General features: G+C 29.4%; 1 protein-coding gene across 3 annotated transcripts in view; it reads right to left on the bottom strand.

The window, feature by feature from the left end:
* The window catches only part of LOC129909904 (leucine-rich repeat-containing protein 24), a 310,525-nt gene that overhangs the window by 214,264 nt on the left and 73,756 nt on the right, over positions 1-22,505 (bottom strand). For all 3 annotated transcript variants that reach the window (XM_055987060.1, XM_055987057.1, XM_055987058.1), the window contains one exon: positions 18,120-18,156. The gene's annotated coding sequence lies outside the window, so the exon portion shown is untranslated. The remainder of the gene's footprint in view (positions 1-18,119; positions 18,157-22,505) is intronic.

The following is a 22,505-nucleotide window of genomic DNA, read 5'->3' as shown; positions in this document are numbered from 1 at the left end:
ACAACGTTAACTTTTTTTTTTATTTTTTTTTTTGTTTGTTTTTTTTTTTCAAGATTTAACTCTGTTTGCCAGTTAAATTGTCAAACGAGCAGAAAAAGTAAACGCAAACGTAAAATTTATTACTTTTCCATTTTTATACTTGTTGTTGGGTGTTAATGTTGTTGTTTTTGTTGTTTTTTTTTTTTTTGTGAATGACTTTGGATTGTATTGAAATTTATGGCTTTAAAAAGTACAACAAAAATAAATAAAAAAAAAGTCATGTCTATTTCTCTGTTGAAATTGAAGCGCTCTTTTCGATACGTTTTTTTATTTATTTTGGATATTTTTTTTTGTTTATGTTTTTTTTTTTTGTTGTTGTTCAATAAACGCAAATTGATTACAAATGAATCAAATGCGACGAACGACTCGGGATAGGGGTTGAGTCAGTCAATAGTATATTCACCATCCGGTGCCGGTGGTTGAACAAACAACAACAATACTGCAGGATCAAGCGGAATTTTTTTTTTCATTCTTTTTTTTCAAGTTGTTTCTTTATTTTACACTCATTGCCACCATCATCATGGTGCAATTGTCACGTAAATTGCAAATGGTTTAGGACACGCGCGTCAATTGGACTTTAATTACAAAAGCAATTACAACAGCAGCTTCGCTTCGCAAATGATTGGCGGAATAAGCGTTTTCTGCGGAATCGCAATCCAGGACTCAGTAAGTCGAGAAGTGGTACGTTACCGTACTACACCTTCTATGAGTGCGTGTTTCTTTTGTGGGCCACCAGTTTTGTGAACTTTATGGAAATGACTTGTGAGTATTACGTGCGGTTGATTGATCTTTTGTGTGTGTGTGTGTATATAAATGCGGAGGAGCAAAAAGGTTGCGAAAGATTAATTAAGTCCTACTTTAGTTTCACACGAATGACTACTTAGGTCTTTTTGGAGTGGAGAATGAAAATGAAAACTACTTTTCGTGCGGGGTATATAAGAGTCTTTTTGGCATTGATTGATCAAAAGATTGTAGTAGATTATTGCATGCAAAAAAAAAAAGGTAGACATTGGAGGTTATGCCAGATGTTAATGTTGAATTTACATTACAAAACGCGGTTGGAATTTTTGATTAATAAAAGGAAACAGAAACCTTTTGCGAAATCAGACAAAGAGGGAAATTAAGTACAATGGCAAAAGTTAAAGGAATTTGTGACGGAGCGTTACGTAACGATAATTAAAAAGTAAAGAAAAATTTAATAGTATTTAATAGCACAGTCGTAATAAAGCATTGTTGAAGAAAATAAAAATTATAGTTTTTGAGTGGATTTTACACTTTGCCTGTCAAAATTCACACTCACATGATTCAGAATTTTTAATGGCGATATTAAAGAAATCAAGGAAATAAGATGTTAATTAGTCTTTTCAGTGTGATAAATTATTCAATAAATAAGACATTCAAACAATGTAAAGGTTTTTATTCAAATTAAGCTTTTCTGACGTAAGGTTCCGATTCGTTATTTTAACGAAAATTTTCTATGAATCCTAGGAGAAAATTTTTATAAATTCTTTTTTAACCCTTTCGGACCCAGCGTTACTCTCATGTAACATTTTTTTAAAAATTCGTAAAAAATATTAAATTAAACAATTTTTTAGGTTACGATGGCTTAATTGAAAGATAATAATGCCTTGTCAAATATCATACCTTTAATTTTTTTTTATCGAGAAAGGGACTGAAATTCAGATTTTTTTTTTTTTATATGGTCATAATTTTGAAAAAAAGATATAAAAAATGTTAATGCAGAAAGTGTTTTGTTTTTTTTGCTTAGAAGAAGTAGCATACATTATAGTTTCATAAAAAGTTATTTTCTCAGTTCTCCAATTTTTTTTGGTGGTCATAGGCAGTGCATGTTACTAACATGTAACATGAGAAAAACACATTAGTTTTGCTATTGTTTATTTTGGAAAATAACTTTTTGCTGTTCATATTTCTTAGTTGTGATGTTTTTGACCCGATAATACCGAAAAAACATTTTTTAATATTGATTTTCATAGCTTGGGTTCGAAAGTTTTAAGGAATTATCTGCAAAAACTCATTTGTCATTACTGCCATCAAAAGCCTCACTTGGGCCTTAGAAACTCTTATTCGATTAGTAACCTCACTAATGCCCGCTAAAGTGCCAGCATAAGGGTTGATAGAACATGTTGCTATACTGATCCTAACTATCATCAGGGGCTTCAATTGGTACCTGCTGATTTCAAGTGTTATGATGGCGCGTCTTTAACAACTGCTTATCTCAAGTCACATCAAGGGCGTTACTAGTAACACCTGATCTCAAGTCCCATCAGAAGCGTTGCTAGTCAACAGGAGCGTTACTAGTAACTGCTGATCTCATAATGCTATTAGGAGCGTTGCTAGTTACTGCTGATCACAAGCCTAATCAAGGACGTCACTAGTATTTACTAATTTAAAGTGTTATCAAAGGCGTTACTAGTAACTAGTGATCTCAATTGCCATAAGAGGAGTCATAAGTACCTCCTGGGAGCTGTTTCTCGACAGGCTACATCAACTACATCATCTACGATGGGACGGAGATATTGAAGTTTAAGGTCGTTGATGTAGATGATGTAGCAAGTCGAAAAATAGGCCCCTGCTCTCAAGTACCATCAGCAGCATTACTAGTCACTTCTGGTTTAGAGTGCCATCAGAGGCGTTAACTCAGTACCTGCTGGCCATCAGGAGCGTTACTAGTGACTCCTGATCTCAAGTGCCATCAAGACCGTTATTAGAAACAGCTGATCTTAAAAATTTTATCAGGAGCGTGACTATTGCTGTTGATCTTAAATGCCATCAGGAGCGTTACTAGTAACTGCTTATCTCAAGCCCATTAATGGCGTCACTAGTACCTGTTGACCCCATGTCCCATCAGGAGCGTTACTAGTTGCCGCTGATCTCAAGTGCCATCAGGAGCGTTACTAGTTACCGCTGATCTCAAGTGCCATCAGGAGCGTTACTAGAAAGCAGTGCTAATTCCAAGTCCTATCAAGAGCGTATCTAGTAGCTGCTGATCTCAAGTGAAGAAATACTCCCAATTTGAAATGCGACCATTACTGCACTGGGTTTCACAAAGCAATCAAAACGAAGCCCATGACTCAATTGAGAGTGACTACCAGGCAGAATATTATTCAATGGTGCAACATGAAATCGGAATTGGTTGAGAAAAATCCGCCAATTCTTACTTCAGTGACAGTATTTATTAGGGGCTACAAGCTGGTAGGTGCGGGTAATATGGCTTAGCGATAAAAGATTAGATATAAAATAAAAACTATTTATTGAACATGCATAACGCTTTTTAAAGTTAAAATAGTTCCACTGATGACAGCGTTACATTTCTGTAACATAGGCCTTATTAACCAGAGAATCTTACTAACCGCAATTTGTTTAATTATGTTGAGTGTTGATTTTGAAAAAAGTGAAACACCTCACACTCTACCTTAAATCCGATATTTTAGTTTTTCAGATTGAAACCATTTTATAATAATATTTTGTACCTTCTATGAAAATTGTGGGATTCAGACAGCAAAAATACCTACGTAGAATAACTTCCTAAAGCCCCCTAAAGCCATGCACAAAATATCGGCAGAAAACCACAAAAAAAAAAATTAAAAAAAAAAACAGAACCATAAACTCCTTCAAAAAGTGTAACTGTAAAATATTCATGTACATTACATAGGTTTGTATAGGGTAGAAGTATCTCAATCACTGCAGATATACAAATTGTATATACCTACATATCTTTAGGCCAAAAATTCATGGTAAAAACCGCAACAGTTAGGGAACACGCCTTATGCCATCCAATGGAATTATAAAAGTTTTTGTTGAGGCTATAAATTTCTTCACCGTTGACGATCACAAAAGGGCAGAAACACAACCAGCAGCTAACAGCTAGCTAGTGCACAGATGTGTACGTAACTTCTATCCTAACATGGCAAAAACCACTGATGCAGCAGGATACCAGAAGTTACACTGCAACAACAACAACAATAACAGAAACAGCAAAAAGTAGCATCGCCAGCAACATCACAGCTTTTTAGCATCAAAAAGACAAAAGGTCAAAAAACCGTTGCGTTATGTTCTTTTGCCGTATGGTTAGAACCCAAAAAAATAAAATATCATTTCGAAATCCAAACTATATATACATACAACTATTGCATGTAGAGTGTAGAGAAGCGAACGTATTCTCGTCTGTCCGAATTCGAAAAAAAAAACATGGTCCAATGATGCTTAACATTTGTGAGGCAACACACAAGCCAAGTACTCTATAGTTGGACTGGCATAAAAATAAAAAACAACTTTATACAAAAAAAAAAGTGTATACGAATCGTAGTAATGCTGAAACTTTAAAGGGGGTAACACAAAATGCACGCGAATAAGTGATTGTTGTTCAACTGCAATCCAACCGGTTTTGTATTGTTACAGCACTCATGTACCTCTTTTATACATCTGAGAGAGGAATGAAACAAGATATGTGTAGTGGATACCGCGGAGCGGTCAACATTGGTTCTATTTTACTTTTTTCTTCACCGAAATTTCAAGAAATGCAAAAATATGAGGTATTTTTGATAATCTTTTAATATATTTTGGACAAGGAATAATTTAGGAATACAAAATTTTTGGTTTGTTTTCATAATTTCTTATTTTTACATATTTTTCATTTTTTTTTTATTTTTGTAAACAACGAGTTGGGAAATTCCTCAGTATTTTTTTTAAACGTTCAAATTTTTTTTCTAAATTTTTGATTCTATAAAAGAATAAGAAATTGTTGACGGTTTTGATAGTTTTCTCAGATTTTGCACTAGTTTTCGTAAGAAGTTTTCTTCTGACAAAATCGTGTGGGTCGTTTCGATAATTTTTTAAGTTTTTGGGGGCTTGAGTTTTGGTGATCTTTAATCTTACAAGACTTTAAACATTTTTCTTAAGAATATTTTTATGGCTTGGAAATTTTTTTTTTTTTAATTTTTCTTTAAAAAAAAAATGTTTTTGAACAATGCTTTTTCAAGTTTTTAATAGAATCATTTTTTGCCCGGAAATAATTTTCAAAATTTTTCGTTGATTTTTTTTGCAAGTTTTTTTTTCGTAAGAATTATTTTTACTCGAAATAATTTATACAATTATCCATAAAAAATGGTTCAATTTTGTTTTTTTTTCAACTTTTAAATATTTTTTTTACATTTTTTTTGTTGTATTAAAATTTTGCTGACTGTTTAGTAAATTTCCTTAACTTTCAGACTTTTTTGCTATGAATTTTTTTCATAAATTGTTGAACTCGGAATTTTCTCTTTTTTTTTTTGCTAAAAAAATGCTATTGTTTGATAATTTACTTAAAGTTTGGAAGAATTTAAAGTTTTTCGTAAAAATTTTAATAATTTTCTTTAGTCATTGTGGACTTGAAATAATTTTCGTAAGAAAAATTCTTGGGCCATTTTCAGAATTTGTAAATAAAATTATTTGGAACGTTAATGTACTCGTGTAGTAGTTTCCACTTTCTTCTTAGGCTTGTAAGGATTTTAAAGTTTTTCTTCATAAACTAGTCTCGGACTCAAATAATTTTCAATATTTCTCGTTGAAGTTTGTTTTACTGTTTTGATAATTTACTTAGATTTTTGTACGATTATTTTTCTGATTTTGTAATTATTTTGCTGTCTCCCTTTGGACTTGAACTACCTATCCAAGTTTTGGACTATACAAGTTTCGAATTAAAAAAAATATTGCATTGTTTTGCTTATTTGCTCAGTTTTATTTTATGATTTTCAATTTTGTTCAGTTAGCAACTCGGAATGTAATTCAAGTTTTTTCTTTAAAAACTTTTTTAATTTTCATAATTTCTTTAGATTTTAAAATATCTTTTTTTTTTCTGAAAATTTACAGGCATTTGAAACATTTATAACAATATTTTGGGCCATTTTAATAATTTTTTTTCCTGTCACTTTTTATGAAAATATTCATAAACTGAGGGAAAAAATATTTTAATTTTAGCAACCATTACTGCCGATTGCAACCACTGTGCTTCATATAAACCAACTAAAGTCTTTCATTACACGATTCGTACTCTGAACCTTATACAAAAAAAAGTCGTGAGCGCTTTTTGTAGATATGTACCAGTACCTACTCATGGCATCCAAAACTGGTTACGATGAAGCCAAGCGTTTACGTTCCTCCATTCGGTCCATTCGACAATAATTGTGGTTCTTATTTTTGTGTGCTTTTTTTTTCTATCTTTATATACAAATGTATACCAAACCTATAGATAGAATATAATTTGGTATCTTTTAAGGTTTCTTTACGTATTGGACAAGCAATGTGCGAATGTATACATCTATAAAGTAAGTTGTGTTAGTTAGTTGTGACTTGTCTTTCAAGCAATTTTATTGCCGGAAGAATAGTTTAGATATAATATAGATTAAGTTGGCTTATTAAAACAATGCAACTATAAATATAAACGAAGAAAGAAGAAAGAAAGAAAAACTATAAAATTGGCAATTTTATGGTTTGTATTTTTATCTTGATGATGATTTCGCACAATTATTTCCATTACCATATTTCCTGGATTTGTTTTTGTTTTCATGCGGGATAAATTGGAATACAAAAATAACTGTTACTGACTTTGAATTTCACGAATTTCCGAGAGATGCAATTTTTGAACGGAAGATGAAAAATCGATGTTGTTAACTTGTTGATGTCGAGTTGTTTGCTTTAAGTGAAATGGCAACACTTTCTAAGATTTCGGATTTTATTTAAATAATTTGTATGCAAAGTTCTCAACACGATTCCATTCAAAAAAGGTCACAATAAATTCTTTCAAATTCAACTTTCTTTTATAACTTTATTATCCTTATGGCAAAAGAACACAATACTTATTAAATTATTCGAAAATGGTGCATGGAACTTCCTGATTCGCAGAATTCCTTAGTGACTCTTCAAGGCAATTTCAATAATAAAATATTTAAAATAATTCTACTGAATCAAAAATATTTCCGTAAAAGAAAATATTTCTCTTGGAACCAACCTATATACCAATACTTCCCGAATACCTATAAACAAAAAAAAAAACATTTTCACAATTTGATGTAAGGAAAACCATAAAATTTGTGCCACTTAAATTTTCTGAAAGGCAATAAAAATAACGATATGCATAATGCATGACATTAACACAACACAAAAGAACATAAATCGAATTTCTCATGCCTCTGTTTTTTTATATTCAACTACCTACCTACTACAAGTAGGTATATCAATATTATGTTGGGTTCCTATTGCAATATTTATTTTTGGCTTGTATCCTTATTTTTCTTTCTTTCCTGTGATGAGACAACCTAGATGTTGAACCTTTTTGCTTTAAATCATTATACATACTTTTCTTTTTTGAAAATTTACTTTCAAAGAATATTGATACTTTAATGAAAAAAACTCTATAAGAGCTTATGAGATATTGCAAACCTTCCTAATTCAAAATAACCGATTTCAGGATTTGCATTTTTTGAGTCGCAGCAGGTAACTTTTAAATGATCGTTTGTATCAAAAAAGTTGTCATGAAGCTTCTTAAAATTAAAACGTTTTATATTGAATAAGTGTAATTTTTTTCAAAAAAAACTTTAGGTACCACTTACAAGCAAAAGCAAAAATTGTTTTTCTACGACTTTGACCAATTAATAGAAATAATGAAGAATCTCAAGCAAATATAGGCTAAATTGAGCAGAACATTGGTTAAGTTTTTGAAAAATGCCCTAATAAAAATTAATACTCCACTACTTAAGAATGATCGAGCACTTCATTCTTTAGGGCAAATAAATTATGTAAAGTTGACATTTTTGAGGAAAGACAAAAATAATGAACAGTCATGAAAAACAAAAAAAAAAATCATATTTAATCCAATAAACTTAACTCTTAAAGATTTTAAACAAAAAAATATTTTTTTTCAAAAATAAAAAAAATTAAGTGATTTTTTTAGTTTTTGTTTTTTATTTTCGAAAAAAATAATTTTTTTTAGACGAGACGGGAAAAAATATTTGAAAAAAAAAATTCTGGGTCATAAGACTAAAAAATAAACCAACACGGTATAAATTGATTTTTTTCTTTACCAAATTTTATTTTTGCGAAAAATTTTGAAAAAAAAATCAACGATAAATTTTGAAAATCAAAATTTTTATTTAGGAGTAATTTTGTATTCAAGACCTAAGACCTAATAGAAAACTACCCACATGTTGCAAATATTTGTCTTTTGCAAAAAAAGAAATTATTCTGAGGCCAAAATTTTATTTTACAAAAATTTTGAAAGCTTGCAACTGAAAATCTAATTTTTTGTACGGTGAATAAATTTTTGATAAAATATTTCAAGCCAAAAATATATTCTTACGAAGAGTTTTGAAATTCAAAAATCTTGAACAAATAAATAGTTGAAAAAAAAATTAAGAAAAAAATAAAAAAAAAAAATTAAGAAAAAAAAATATTTCAAAAATCTAAAAAAAAAGGTCAAAAACTATAAAAAAAAAAAAATTACAAAAACGTTGAAAATTATTTTAATTTTAATAGCTTCTGGGCTTTACCAAAACAGACCATACATTTTTTTTTTCACAAAATAATTTCTTAGGAAAATTTTAAACAATTTCAACTTTAAAAAGACAGTGTGAAGGAATTACAAACACTTTGCCACCGGCACAAAAAAAAAAAAAAATCATGTACCAGGAACTAGACCTATCTTTCTATATGTTTTTGGACCCGCTGAATCGGAATTTCAAGTCCGTTTGATCCTGTCACCCTCCAGTTTTGAGTAAAGTCAAAAAACTCAAAAGAAGGAAGTTTTTTGTCTTTTTAGGGGTCTTATTTTGCATTTTTCTCAAAACTGGAGGGTGACCGGGCAAAACGGACTTGAAATTCGGATTCAGCGGGTCCAAAACCATATAGAATATAGGTCTGGTTCCTGGTACATACAACTTCTTTTTTTTATGTGCTGGCACTGTCGCGACATGTCGCTGTCATCCCCGGCACAAAAAAAAGTTTCATGTAATAGGAACCAGACCTATATTCTGCATGGTTTTGGACCCGCTGAATTTGAATTTCAAGACCGTTTTGAGAAAAATGCAAAAAACTCCAAAAAGTCATAAAAATTCAAACAAAATGCAGTCACAGTTCAAAACTGGAGGGTGACCGGGCCAAAAAGACTTAAAATTCGGATTCAGCGTGCTAGTTTCTGGCACATGATACTTTTTTTTTGTGTGCCGGTGTAATTTTCAGTCTTTTATGAATAAACGTAAAAGTCAATCTAAGTCCACATTTATCAAATTAAAAATGGTGGATTGAAACCTCTTTTAGTATAGACAAATTGGAACATTCATGAAAGTCAACAAACATGAAAAAATGTATAACAAAATTGGAACGAATTAAGACGAAATATCTTAATTGGACAAAATTGATGATATTAATAATATAAAAAAAAAAAACAATTGTAACTACAGATATGGTCTCGGACTAAAATTATATACGTATGATGTTTTATTAGCTTCAAAGTCATGGTACATAGTTTATCTTGAGTGGTCTTTCAGAGTTAAACCTACCCATGAATTTTCGGGCCACCATATTATTTAAATTTATTTTTTTTTTACTTTTTAAAATTCACATCCATATTCAAAAAATAAACAAAAAAAAATACTTAATTCTTCTATAAACCCAAAACTTGACCTTTATCTCAGCTACCTTCATAAATATTCCGAGAAAAAAAACGAATCTGAAAACGATTTTTATGAAATTTCCTTCCACCGAAGGAACAACAGAAATCATCAACACACATGAAAATCAGGTAGGTAAGGAAGAGGAGATGGATTGGAGTAGGTAGCAGCAAAACTTTTCAGTTTCGAATTGTTTAAACACCGCATTCTGAATGATCGATTGTAAATTAATCTTTTCGATACTTGTGGTGAATAAAGTAAAGCTGAATACCCCCAAGGCACTATAACATGGCCACATTACGAAATGGCAGCGGTGCGCACAATATAAGTGACGGATTGTAATTCGGATTCATGGATATCACGCGAATCACCACCGACCGTCACTGTGGGTAGGTAAATTTATCCGGTGATAAATTTAAAGCCTATCTTTGTGCGAATGGTATCCCCTTGACGAAGTGACGGACGCGCACTGCGTAGCTCTCATATAAATACTTATGTGATTTGCACACCATCCATCAGCACAACAGCAAACGACCATACGAAATAAACACGTTTTCTGCAAATCTACAATGAACATTATTCCGAATTCGTTGTTTTCTGACGAATTCCAGAGATTGAAGAGGGATACAGGAACACATGAGGGTGGGTGGTCCTTTTTTTTTTATGAAGCGCGTATCCCATTCCTTATGCGCTGAAAAAGTACAAGAAGTCTCTCTTTCTTTGACTGAAGAACTTGGAATCTTCGTTGTTGTTGTTGGCATCGCTTAAATTATGGAAGTAATGGAATCAACTCAAGTGTTTTTTTGTATTTCAAGTGTGAGCGGGCATGTGTCTTTGTACGTCTTACTTGTATATTTTTGTGTTGATGATGGAATTGAACTGAGGAAAGGGGAAAAGCTTGTGTTTCAATTCCGCAGAGCAGACCTAACTCACAGTAAGTAACAAAAGGAAACGAAATGCTGGCTGCTGCTAAGATTGTTGATTCATTTATGACAAGTTATGTAGCATGTCTTATTGCTGTGACGTGAAATTGCTTTCTGTCAAATTGTGTATGTCAGACATGTTGTTTAATAGAACCAAGGTACACATGTATATACGTGCTGTATATTCTGTGATGTTGAATGACTATTTACAGACTGGTAAACTGGGTAGCTATAATATATTTTTTTTTTATCTAAAAGTGGCTTTTTCCGTTCTACAGCTATTTACCGCTTCGTTTAGCGCCTTAGGTATGTTCGTATGTCTGTAAATTTGTATTATAATGATTCTAGAAGAGAAAACTCGTCGAAAATGCAGGGCAAAACTCTCTTTGATTGACATGTAAAAAAGACCTAGACGATATAAAGTTCAATAGACACTCAACTCAACACAATGATTTGGTTTTCTGAAAATAGCAATTATATATTATTCTATTCTTCTGAAAAAGGCATGTTTGCGTCGTTGTTCGAGGTTCTATGCGATTTGGTGCTGTGCTAAAAGTTGAAAGGATTGAAATTTTGCAGCAAGTTGAAAGGCGTGCTTATGATTATAAATTATTATTATTATTTTTTTGTTTTTTATTTCTAAGAGAATCAAGTGGTGATTTATGGAACTACAGACAAGTACAAAAGAGGTGTGTTTTTGAGTTGTTTTAGACATTTGACTTTTGTGTTGATTGTTGGTTATAATAAATGACTTTTATTTTGAAAGAAGAGAGAAATAGATACGAATAATATATTTCATTTTTGACAGCTTTGTAATTCAAACATTTTGAGGTTATCTAAATAGACATTTAATTATGAATTAATTTATTCATTTAATCATAATCTTGGTTTAGCTCCATTGTTTAAATCTACATGCGAGTGATTCTAGAAGCGAGGCCGAGGTAGTAATATTGATATCTAGTCGTCTATTCAGTTCTTGGTAAAAAAAAAAAACAAAGCATGACTAGAGAAATATTAAAAATGATGTATCTACAAATCTTGAATTTGTTAATAAACTTGAAATGATCTTTTTTTTAAAGAATAAAAACATGATAATTGGTTGATTTAAAAGTATTTTTTTTTTTTGACGACGTCACCCGAGTAACGATTGAACAAGGAACCTAGCGATTGGGAGACCACTAGGTACGCATTGCACTACCGTTTATATTTAAAATTATAAACCGTCAATGTTACTGAATTTATTTTGGTACAAACTTTTAACGTCATCCAATATTTTTGAAACAAAATTAGACCCAAAGTTTGTAAGATATAAATCAAGAAAAAAAAAATAAACATGAGTCGAATACGACGGATTTTTTCTTTCAACATTTGTGTAAATAACGATTTTTCTTAGATTTAAAAATTCTACGATTCTACTACTTTACATGTAATACCTATTTAAAAAATGCTTTCGTTTGATACTTATCTCATTTATGAATGGACTTATTTTTTAAACTTAAATGCACCTTTAATATGACGACAAGAAAGATCTGTATGAACATTTTTGATAAAATGTTTTCAGTCGAGATTTACACAAATACACCGAAAAAAAATTTGATAATAACAGCTATCAAATTAACATTTTTAAGTGACAAAAGTCGTCCAACAATTAAAATATCAATTTTGATATTATTATCATATCGTTATGACATTTTTTTTAATTTTAGGGTGATAATTAAAATTTCATTTTGACAATTTAAATATCAAAGTTGATTAGATTTTACGTTTCAGTTTGTTATAATGATATTTCTTTCATTTTCTTTTTTATTATTTTTATTATTTTAAGTATTTTCTTTCTTTTTTCTTTAAAATCAAACAAAACATTACTAAGTGAATATTCTTTATATAATTATGGTGATATTTTTTTCTCTATTATACACTTCGCGTCACTTGAATAGAAACAACAATTTTTCTTTAGAAAATACCGATTGGCGCTTCGATGAGGTAACTTAGTAGGATTTTGGTTTTGCATTTTCAAAGAGGAACAATGTTGTAAAAACAAAAAACCCAAAACAGAAACCGTATGGCTACTAGTTGCGTTTTTTCGCATTACTTCACAAAAAACAGTGTTTTTTTTTGCGTCACTTGAATAGAAACAAGCTCTTAAATTAGATAAAAATGATGAAAAATCATGGACAACACTAATTTTAGTAAATCAATCTTAAACTTTGACATTATTTGCACATTATAACCAATTATGGGCTACGAGCTACCATTAGGCATCACAGAAAATGCATAAATAGCAGCTAACATTGGAAATGCACTTGCACTATGCAAAATCGCGAAAGATATTGGAAAATTTGCCAAATTTGTATGAGAATATTTTTGAAATATCGTAAACTAGTGATTGAATAAAAAAATAAGACAAGTGAGACCCAAATCAAGAGCAGAGAAAAAAATAATATAAAAACTAGCAGCAATTTAATTCACTTTGCCGCTAAAAGCGGTCAAAAACGTGGTGTTAGTGCGATGGTAATGTGTTGGTTTGTTCCATTATGGAAGTTATAAAAGGTGCACAACATTTAAAAAGCCTCAAAATGCAAAATAACAACATTTTAAGTTCTACTAAGATTACAAAAAAGTTAACTATTTTATAGTTGCATTTGACCTGAAAAGAAGTGAGGTAAAGAGTGGTTTTTTAAAGGAAAACATACCAATTCAGATGGACCACGTTAATATTAGTCCTATTTCATTGGTTTATGAAAGAATAACTTTTATCGCATCGCCAATAAAGGGCAATAAAATGTGTTATAGTAATACGCTTTGTTTTTATGATGTGCAATAGGAAAATTGAAGCTTCACGCTTCGAAAAAAGATGCAAACTTTTACAAAGAAATTATGGAAGAAGCTCTTGGGAAGTTTAGGAACTTATGGAAAAACAACCCTCTTAGAGATTGCACAAGGAGAGTTCCAGAAAAAAACAACGCAATAGAAACAAAACAGATGCATTCCGGATGAAAACGAAAGTTTATTTCACTTATTCAAACCTTAAATTGTAGAAAATGTCATTTTCTTAATTTGTAAGAAGTTACCAAACACTATAGTCACTTTCTCCAATTAGGTCCACGATTGTGTACAGTACAAGTGCATTTTCAATGTTTAATTCTATTTATGCATTTTCTCTGATGCCTAATGGTAGCTCGTAGCCCATAATTGGTTATAATGTGCAAATAATGTCAAAGTTTAAGACTGCTTTACAAAAATTAGTGTTGTCCATGATTTTTCATCATTTTTATCTAATTTAAGAGCTTGTTCCTATTCAAGTGACGCAAAAAAACACTGTTTTTTGTGAAGTAATGCGAAAAAACGCAACTAGTAGCCATACGGTTTCTGTTTTGGGTTTTTTGTTTTTACAACATTGTTTGTTAAAAGTTCCTCTTTGAAAATGCAAAACCAAAATCCTACTAAGTTACCTCATCGAAGCGCCAATCGGTATTTTCTAAAGAAAAATTGTTGTTTCTATTCAAGTGACGCGAAGTGTACGTGATATATTTGTTTTATTATTTTCCCCAAACTATGTGAAGTAAAATTTTATTGCCGATCAAATTTTCTCAGTTTTTTATTTAATAATTTTCAATAATTTGGAATGAGAAATTGATATGATAAATTGATAATAATATATCAAAAAAAAAATTCAAAAATGTGATATTTTAATATCATCCTGCGATAATAAATTTTTTTTGAAGTGAAAACTTCTTTAATATCGTAGTGATTTGAAACAAGATGAAACGAAAACGCGACATGAACATTCAACTTGTTATAACTTTTTTGTTTTAATAGATAGATGAATGAAATTTGTACTGTAGATAGGTAATTAAATAAATTATTTATAATTGTACAAAATTTCAATTAATTTCATATTTAAAATTCTGAGATAACGGTAAAAAGATGTTCTTTTTCTACACACATCTTTTGATCTAGTGCACATACAAATTTGATTTAACTTTAATACGCATGTTGATAACATAACCTTTTATTTGATCTATCACACATAACTGTACGTGCTCTACAAGTTACACAATCTTAAATTGAAAAATTGAAAATACATCAAAACACCTGCGGGAATCTATTCCCGATGACTAGACCAGCCACCAGTGTAGGAAGTACCCTAATCTCAGTTTGAAATTTCAACATGGTTGGCTTTAAAAAATTCTTACTTTTTTTGTAGGCATGGTAGAAATATGATTGAAGCACCATATTAAAGGTAAAATAATAAGCTTTCATATAATTTAAAATTTATTATAGGTTGTCGTATAAAAAATATGTATTTAAAGGTGATGGATTTATTTTTGCAAGAAAATAATTTTTTAAGGTTTCACTTCTACCACGTGTGAATTGAGCAGATGATTTTTTTTTATTATCATAAAACACACTTTATAGAGCATTTTTTGCTGATAGTTAGAAAATTTTAATTTGATATTTAAAAGATGTTAAATTGATATTGGATTTTTTTTCGGTGTAAGAACAATATTTGTCAATTTTCGCTATAAACTGAAAAGTTTGTTTGTTACACGATTTTTTTGAGAAAAAGTAAAATTGCAGTTTTGATAGAATTATTCAAAACATTATATGTAAAACAAATTTAATCGAAACCGTTTTCGTGCCTCGAAACCATTACTAATGAAAACAAGTATATGACTTCAAGTCAATCCTCAATGTCATCTTCACTATCATCATCGGAAATGTTAGAAATGTAAGGTTCCGGGATAATAGAGGGCTGAAAAGCTCAATTAACTCTAGGCGTTTAGGGCCAAATATCAAATTTTAACATATTTAATAAAATACTCCTGATGAAGTCGTGAAATTACGACGAAACGAAGGGAAACAAAATTTGAAATAAAAACTTTTATTTGCATATTGAAGGAATTGACCAAAAATCCCGATTCAACATAAACAAAAATAATTTGCTTACCGACAAAAAATCCATATTTTTTTTTTCGATATTCTTCGGGAAACCCGTAATTTTTAAGTGGATCATCCCTTTTTTTAACATTTGAGCTGTTTAGCCAATTTTGATTTGTGTTATAGAGCATGCCTTCAATTTTGCGAAATTTTTGAAAATACAAAAATTTACAAAACAAAAAGAAAAGTAGCACTTTTTTGCGGAATCACAAAATCAACAGCCGAAAACACTACCCGATCGAAGCCTTTCCCAATTTAAAAGTCTATGGATTTAAGAAAAAAAAAATACTTTTTTTTTTATATGTCTATCATAGTAACATACCTGAGGTTATAATCTCCGTCCATACATAGATTTTGAGATGAAAAAAAAAAACGAAATCACGATATTTTTTGGACTGTCTAGAAATTGTATTTATTCGAAACCAAAAATAGAAATCATAATTAATACTACAACCTATGCACCAATAAAATGATGGTGTTATTAGGTGCTAGCTGGTAGGTGCTTAACTAGGGATTAATGCATTAAAAAGCACCATTAGTTAGTAAATTCCTAGTTTATTTATAGTTACAACTCATGCTAACAAATGGATTTTCGTAACTTACTAGAGTATTTGCCAAATTGCACACATAAAAATACAAAACACGAATTTAGATTTAAAATTAAAAAAAAAATCATCTGTTAAACTTACTCCTGTTTTTGTTTTTCTAATTTGAAACCCATTTAGCTTGTATACAATATGCATATTTTTCACTTAGTGTCGATATATCTAAAAACAATTTCCTTCTGCCATCTCATTTAAAAATCGATCAATAAATACAATTTTATTCTCTAAGCTATTAGTGAACATTTCAATAAGTGTCAAGTTAATCCTTCTTTTTTTCAAACAAAATCCATTATTCAAAATCTTAATCCATTACGAAGAAGATGCTGTGCTGAGTGCTTTTTTTTCCTTAAAAAAAATATGTCCTTCTTGTTTTTTTTATTTTCTTATTTATTTGTTTCAATATTGAGCTAGTACTTAACCAAATGTAAAAAAAAAACTTGAAGAAATATAAAAAGGTACTTCCAACCCAATAAACCATTAAAAATGTTAAAAACAATTCTTCAACAACATCAATTCAAGAACATCAGTAAAAACGAAGAAAAAAAAACAAAAACAAAAAAAAAACGTCCTTCGTGTTGAAAAAACAGCTTAAGTTTGGTCAGCATTTTCATTTATTTTCAGTGTCGCCCAAGTGTCATTCATAAATCCATAAAAATCAATCAATTTTCCATTTTCAAGAGTGTATTTTACTTGACTGTCTTTTATATTTTTTTTTCTGTGTTTTTTTTTTGTTTGGTATTAAGGTTTATCTCTGTGAAAGATTAATGGAGATCGTAATTTGTTTTTGTTGAATGTCAACTAGTCACCCACTAAGTGACAAAAGATATGGAAGAGCAAGGGCCAACGAGTCCCGCAGAGCTCATTTCTCTCTCTCTTCAATATCACTCAAGAAGTCATAAAACAAAAAAAAAAAAAAAATATTATTCAACAGGTGAGTGACATTGTGTCGTTTGGTGATAAAATGTATGTTGAATGCCACATAATGAACCTATTACTGAGTCATGTTAAATAGTGTATCTCAGAGATGTGGATGAGTGGGTGACAATCCAGAAAAAAATATATGAAAATAAAGTCCAGAAGCAAGTCCACACACTGTGAGAGTTTTTATGGAGATGACAAGCGGCATAAGCACTCAGTGGGTATCACCATCGCCACCGCTAATAATAAGCCGAAGCCGAGTTGTAGTAGGTACAACCAACCACGTCGAATGAATTAGTTATTGGATTGCCTTGGAGGCGTTTAATGTGCCATAACATTAGAATGGCCCATCAGTTATTATTTGTATCCGTAATTAGAAAAGAAAACTGTGTATGATGATGATGATGGGCTTCACTTTTGCCCTTGGAAAGGGAAGTGTTGAACCTGTTTGAAACAGTCAACTAAAAGTGTTGAAATAAAAATTTAATAACCATTTTAACGGCTTTGAAAAGACGTTAAAATTGCACTCGGCTAACATGTTTTTGAAAATTGCAATTAGTGGTAATGGGTGTTATTCACACGAGATAGTAAAAGATGTGTTGTACTTAACGATTTAAAGTGTTGTAAATTCAAATGGAAAATGTTCAAGTGTTGAAGTTTTAATAACACCTGAATTAGTCGTCTATCTGATTCTCCTCAATTAGCGGCAAGGTTAAAATAGATTTTAGATTCTTGTGAACCTTTTTACTTTGTCACAACACATAACACTTTAGCAAGTGACCTTAATTCTGAATTAGGTCGGAATATCAAATAAATATTAGAACAAACAATTAAAAAAATGCAAACAAAAAAGAAATATCAATTTTTGTAAACAAAAACTCGTGCCGATTTATCATCATTCGGTAACCCAATGATCTATTGCATATACATTTAAAAATGTTACAAAATAGTTGTATGGATTACAAAACACAAAACAAATAATAGAAAAAAATATTATATATCACCCAGTTATAAAATTGAACACGACTTACCTTTTAATCCGTTTATTTTGTTTAATATTTGTTGAATCTGCAAATATACAAAAAAAAAATAAAAAATAATCATAAATAATAAATCCTTTGGTGAGCACATTTTAAACAAAAAAAAAAAAAACATCAAATAGAAAAAAACATATAGATATATGTAACACAAAAAGAGGAAAAACAAAAAATTGTACTAGGTATATTTTATGAGAATTTCAAATCATTATGACAGAAATTTTTCTATACTTATAGAAAATGCAAAAATTTGAGTGCAGCATTACCTTGCTCAAAGCATTTGTCACGCTTTGTTGCGGGTATAAATCTAAAATGCCGACCAAAGCTAAAGCCGACTTCGGGGTTTTTTTTTTGTTGTTTTTGTTTTTGATATAATAATATGCACGAGTTCATGATTGAAAATAATTGTTTGGTTTGATATAGGGTGTTTCCGAAAGTTGTATGATCGATACAGACACAATTTTCAAATTTGTTAAAACAAAGAAGAAAATGTTTATGATTATATTATTTAAATCTGCATTGTGGACAAAGAGATCTTCAACTTTTAATTTAATAAGTTTTTTTTTGTAAGTATCTACTTCTAATTTGTGAAAAATGTCATAAACAGAAAATGAACATTTTTGTGTTTTGAGGTAATTAAGTTTTCATTTTGTTTGAAGCAAATATTAATTTTTGGTTTACTAAATATATTTTTTTAAATACTCTAGTTTCTTATCAAATAAAATGCACGTACTTCCTCATATGTTTTTTATTTAAAACCTTCATAAAAAGACTATATTTTATCTCATTTTGTTATAAGAGAAGAAGAAAATATAAAATATTTAATGCAACTGAAAAAAAAATTAAAATTAAATTAAAAAAAAAATTTTCTCAACTGAAAAGTATTTTGCATCAAAACAAAATATTTTGCATAGTAAAAAAGTTATTGCAAATATAAAAAATTTGCATTGAAAATAAAAATATTACTGCATATGAAAATATTTTGCATTACAAAACAAATTTAACTGCAAATGAAAAATATTCTGCATTGAAAATCAATGCAAAATGTGTGCATTAAATATTTTTTTTTTTTAATTGTAGGCAAATTTTTTTTACAGCTTTGACTATATTGTTTTACATTAGCTTCATTATTATCGTTGAAATAGCCATAATTGCAGGAATTTCAATGTAGGTAAAAAAAAAATATTTGATGCACACTTTTTAAAAGTTTTTTATTTGCAATATTTTTTTTTTTTAACGCAAAATATTTTTATTTATAATAACAATTTTATTTCAATGGAAATTTTTTTCATTTGCATAAATTTTTTTTTAATGAATTTTTTTTATTTGCAATTTTTTTTATTTTTTTTTATTTCAAATGTATGCATTACCATTTTCAAATTTTCAAAAATTCATCAAAATTGGGAATTTATTTATATTTTTCCTAGTGATTAATTTTGAACAAAATATTTTGCTGAATAGGAGTGACTTATATTACCGTTTGTGCAGCTGTCAAAATTGCAATTTTATAAATTTTTAGTTTTTTTTTTTTTTAGTTTTAGTTTTTTCTAACACTTTGAATGATTGCTTCCATTTTACAGGGTTTTTGCCGATGGTCACATTAATTTTTCTCTAAATGTTTAAATTGAAATAGAACTTTCATGAAAAAAAATATGTTAAGTTAAGCAACATTTTTCTTTTTTGGCTGTTTTTATTAAAAAAATTATTCAGAAAAATCATATTGGGGTATTCCAGTCACGGGTGGGACACTTTTCCAAAGGATTTATTATTTTCCTTTCAAATTCTTCTTATACTCGTAGGTTTACAAAATTAATGCTCACAATAGAATTTCTTAATTTATTAAACTGTGCACAGAAAAATATGCCATATATATATGTAAGTCGTTTCAGTTATCACGGGTTGGAAAAATAGAAGTAATGTTTCAATTTTGTCATTATTATTTTTTTTTTTTTTCAATGCAAAGTAGCTTCTATAGAAAGTAGGTACCTACCTATCAAACTTACATACAAATTAGTGTCACGGGTTGAACAATTTTTTGTCACTGGTGGAACTAGTGTGAATTTCTTAGCAAGAAAAGAGTTTTTAATGTCAATTCAAAATGAAAATTCAACAACATCTTGCATAAATTGACATTAGCATTTTTACTTTGAATAAAAGCAGTTAATGACTTGAAGAGTGAGTCATTTCAGTCACTTTTCTTTGTGCTGAGATATGTGGGATCTAAACTATGTTAAGTAGAACTCATCGATTTTATGCCCCCATTTGTTACGATGGTAGTTTTTTGACTTGAATGCAGCCTACATAATTTATTTTATCAGATAATCTTTTCACGAAAAAAAAAGAACTGGATACAAAAATAAATGAAATAATATTATGTTGTTTCGTTGCATTAAAAAAAAAACGTTTAATCGGCTTAATTTTTCCTTAAAAAAAAATTAAGTACAAAAAATTGATTACCTACCGTCTATTGTTTAACACCCTGTCGTTTGAATGTTATTTTCTAGATAAATACATTTGAATATTTCTACAACACACTATATTTTTTTTTGTTTTTTTTTTTCAATTTCATAAAAAAAACCCACAAAACATGGATTTATGTTTGAGTCAGCATAACGAACAACCGCATCATATGAATATATTAAGTGGTAGAATATAAGTATATTCTTTTAGGCTGAGTTCACATTCATAATGTCAAATTGTGGTTTCAAAAAAAAAATAAAGAGAAAAATTAATAAATTATCAAGTGAAAAAAATATATTTAAATCAGAATATATTGTCAACAAAATTCCAAAAATTATAAAAAAATAGCATGCAAATGTGAATTTTAAACACGTTCGCGTCACCCACAAAAGCATGGTAAATGCAATCAAAACCATTATTTAAGCATAAATATTGATAAAAGAGCAATAATAATTGATTTCATATTATTATTTGTTGAGTTTTATTTTATTTTATTTTATTTCTTTGTTTTTATTGTTTTTGTATTAATTGGGGGATAAAATACGCAAACAAACAATACACTTGAATGTGAAATAAATTGGTAAATGGAGCTTAAAATGAAATCTACATAAAAAAAAAGAAGAATAAAAATACTGTGATATTTGAGAGGTTGTTATTTAAAAGTGGTATCATGAGCATGATTTTGAGTAAAATGAGAGGACAGCATATTGACTCTTATGACGAGGAGAAGAACACAAAAATTAAATTTGGAATCATTATTATTTTTTAACGAGCTTCTGACCTATTTTTCTCAAGTTAACTCCTTTTCGACCATCATTTTGCTTACGACTAACTTTTGGTATACCTACTAGTAATTCAAATTTGCTGCAATACAAATTTAGTTTATATTTATAACCTGAGAAATGAAAAGAAATGCATAAGTTCATACAAGTTGAGAACCATCATTGTCCTATTTCCATGCAAAATTAAAATTACAAAAAAAAAAAATAAACAATTCCAAGTTAAAATAAACAAAACTAGGTAACATTATTATTCCATGATTATAAATTCATACAAATAACCCATCCGTGCAGCAAAACATAACAAAACAAAAAAGGTAAACAGTTACAACAGTAGGTAACAACAGCATTGCAGATGAAGTAAGGTAAACCATGTCCACAGTCCATTGTTTACGGAAATTCATATAATTCTTCATATTCTCTGTATGAATAAAGTTTCAAATTACCAATTATTTTGTGATACAAAATTTATAAAATGTTTACATTAGCCGATGGTTAGCATTAAAAAATAATGTAACCATTACGACGGTCAAAACTATCTTCTTTTGCAATAAGAAAAAAAAAATGCTATAAGGGAGGTTTGGGTAAGGCAAAATAAATGCGGTCAACTTTCAAAATTTTAATAAATACACATTTTTGAAAATTTAAATAATGTACCTACATTTTATTTTATTGAAAGCCTTGAGCTATCAAAACTAGGTAAGTTAATTGCTTAGATATTTCTTAATTAATAAATTAAAAAATTCGTATACGTATACTATTACAGTCAAATAAGGTGAAAAAAGGGGTAAACCTCGGAACATTTTATAACATAAAAGATATAACTTTTTTCAGAGACGTCAGATTGCCTTGATTTTAGATTTGGATTTGGAATCAGCATTAAAAAATACCTTGAAATCATGTATCATATGTGTATATAATACCATCGTCTATTTTTGCTAATTTTGAAAATCTCCATTTCGCGATTGGATCTTCAAAATCGCGGCTTGCGGACATGAGTTTTTTGTAGACTTTTGAGGTATGTTATAGAATGCCAAAACGAGGTTAAACCCTTATTTGACTGGATTATACTTATTTCTAAGGGAAAAAATATTTTGAAAATCTGTTCAAAAAAATAAATCTGCATAATTTTTGCAGAATA

The sequence above is a fragment of the Episyrphus balteatus genome, chromosome 2 (assembly GCF_945859705.1).
Source record: "Episyrphus balteatus chromosome 2, idEpiBalt1.1, whole genome shotgun sequence".
Taxonomy (NCBI): domain Eukaryota; kingdom Metazoa; phylum Arthropoda; class Insecta; order Diptera; family Syrphidae; genus Episyrphus; species Episyrphus balteatus.
Note: the sequence above shows the minus strand (reverse complement) of the source record. Positions and strands in the feature narration are given on the sequence as shown.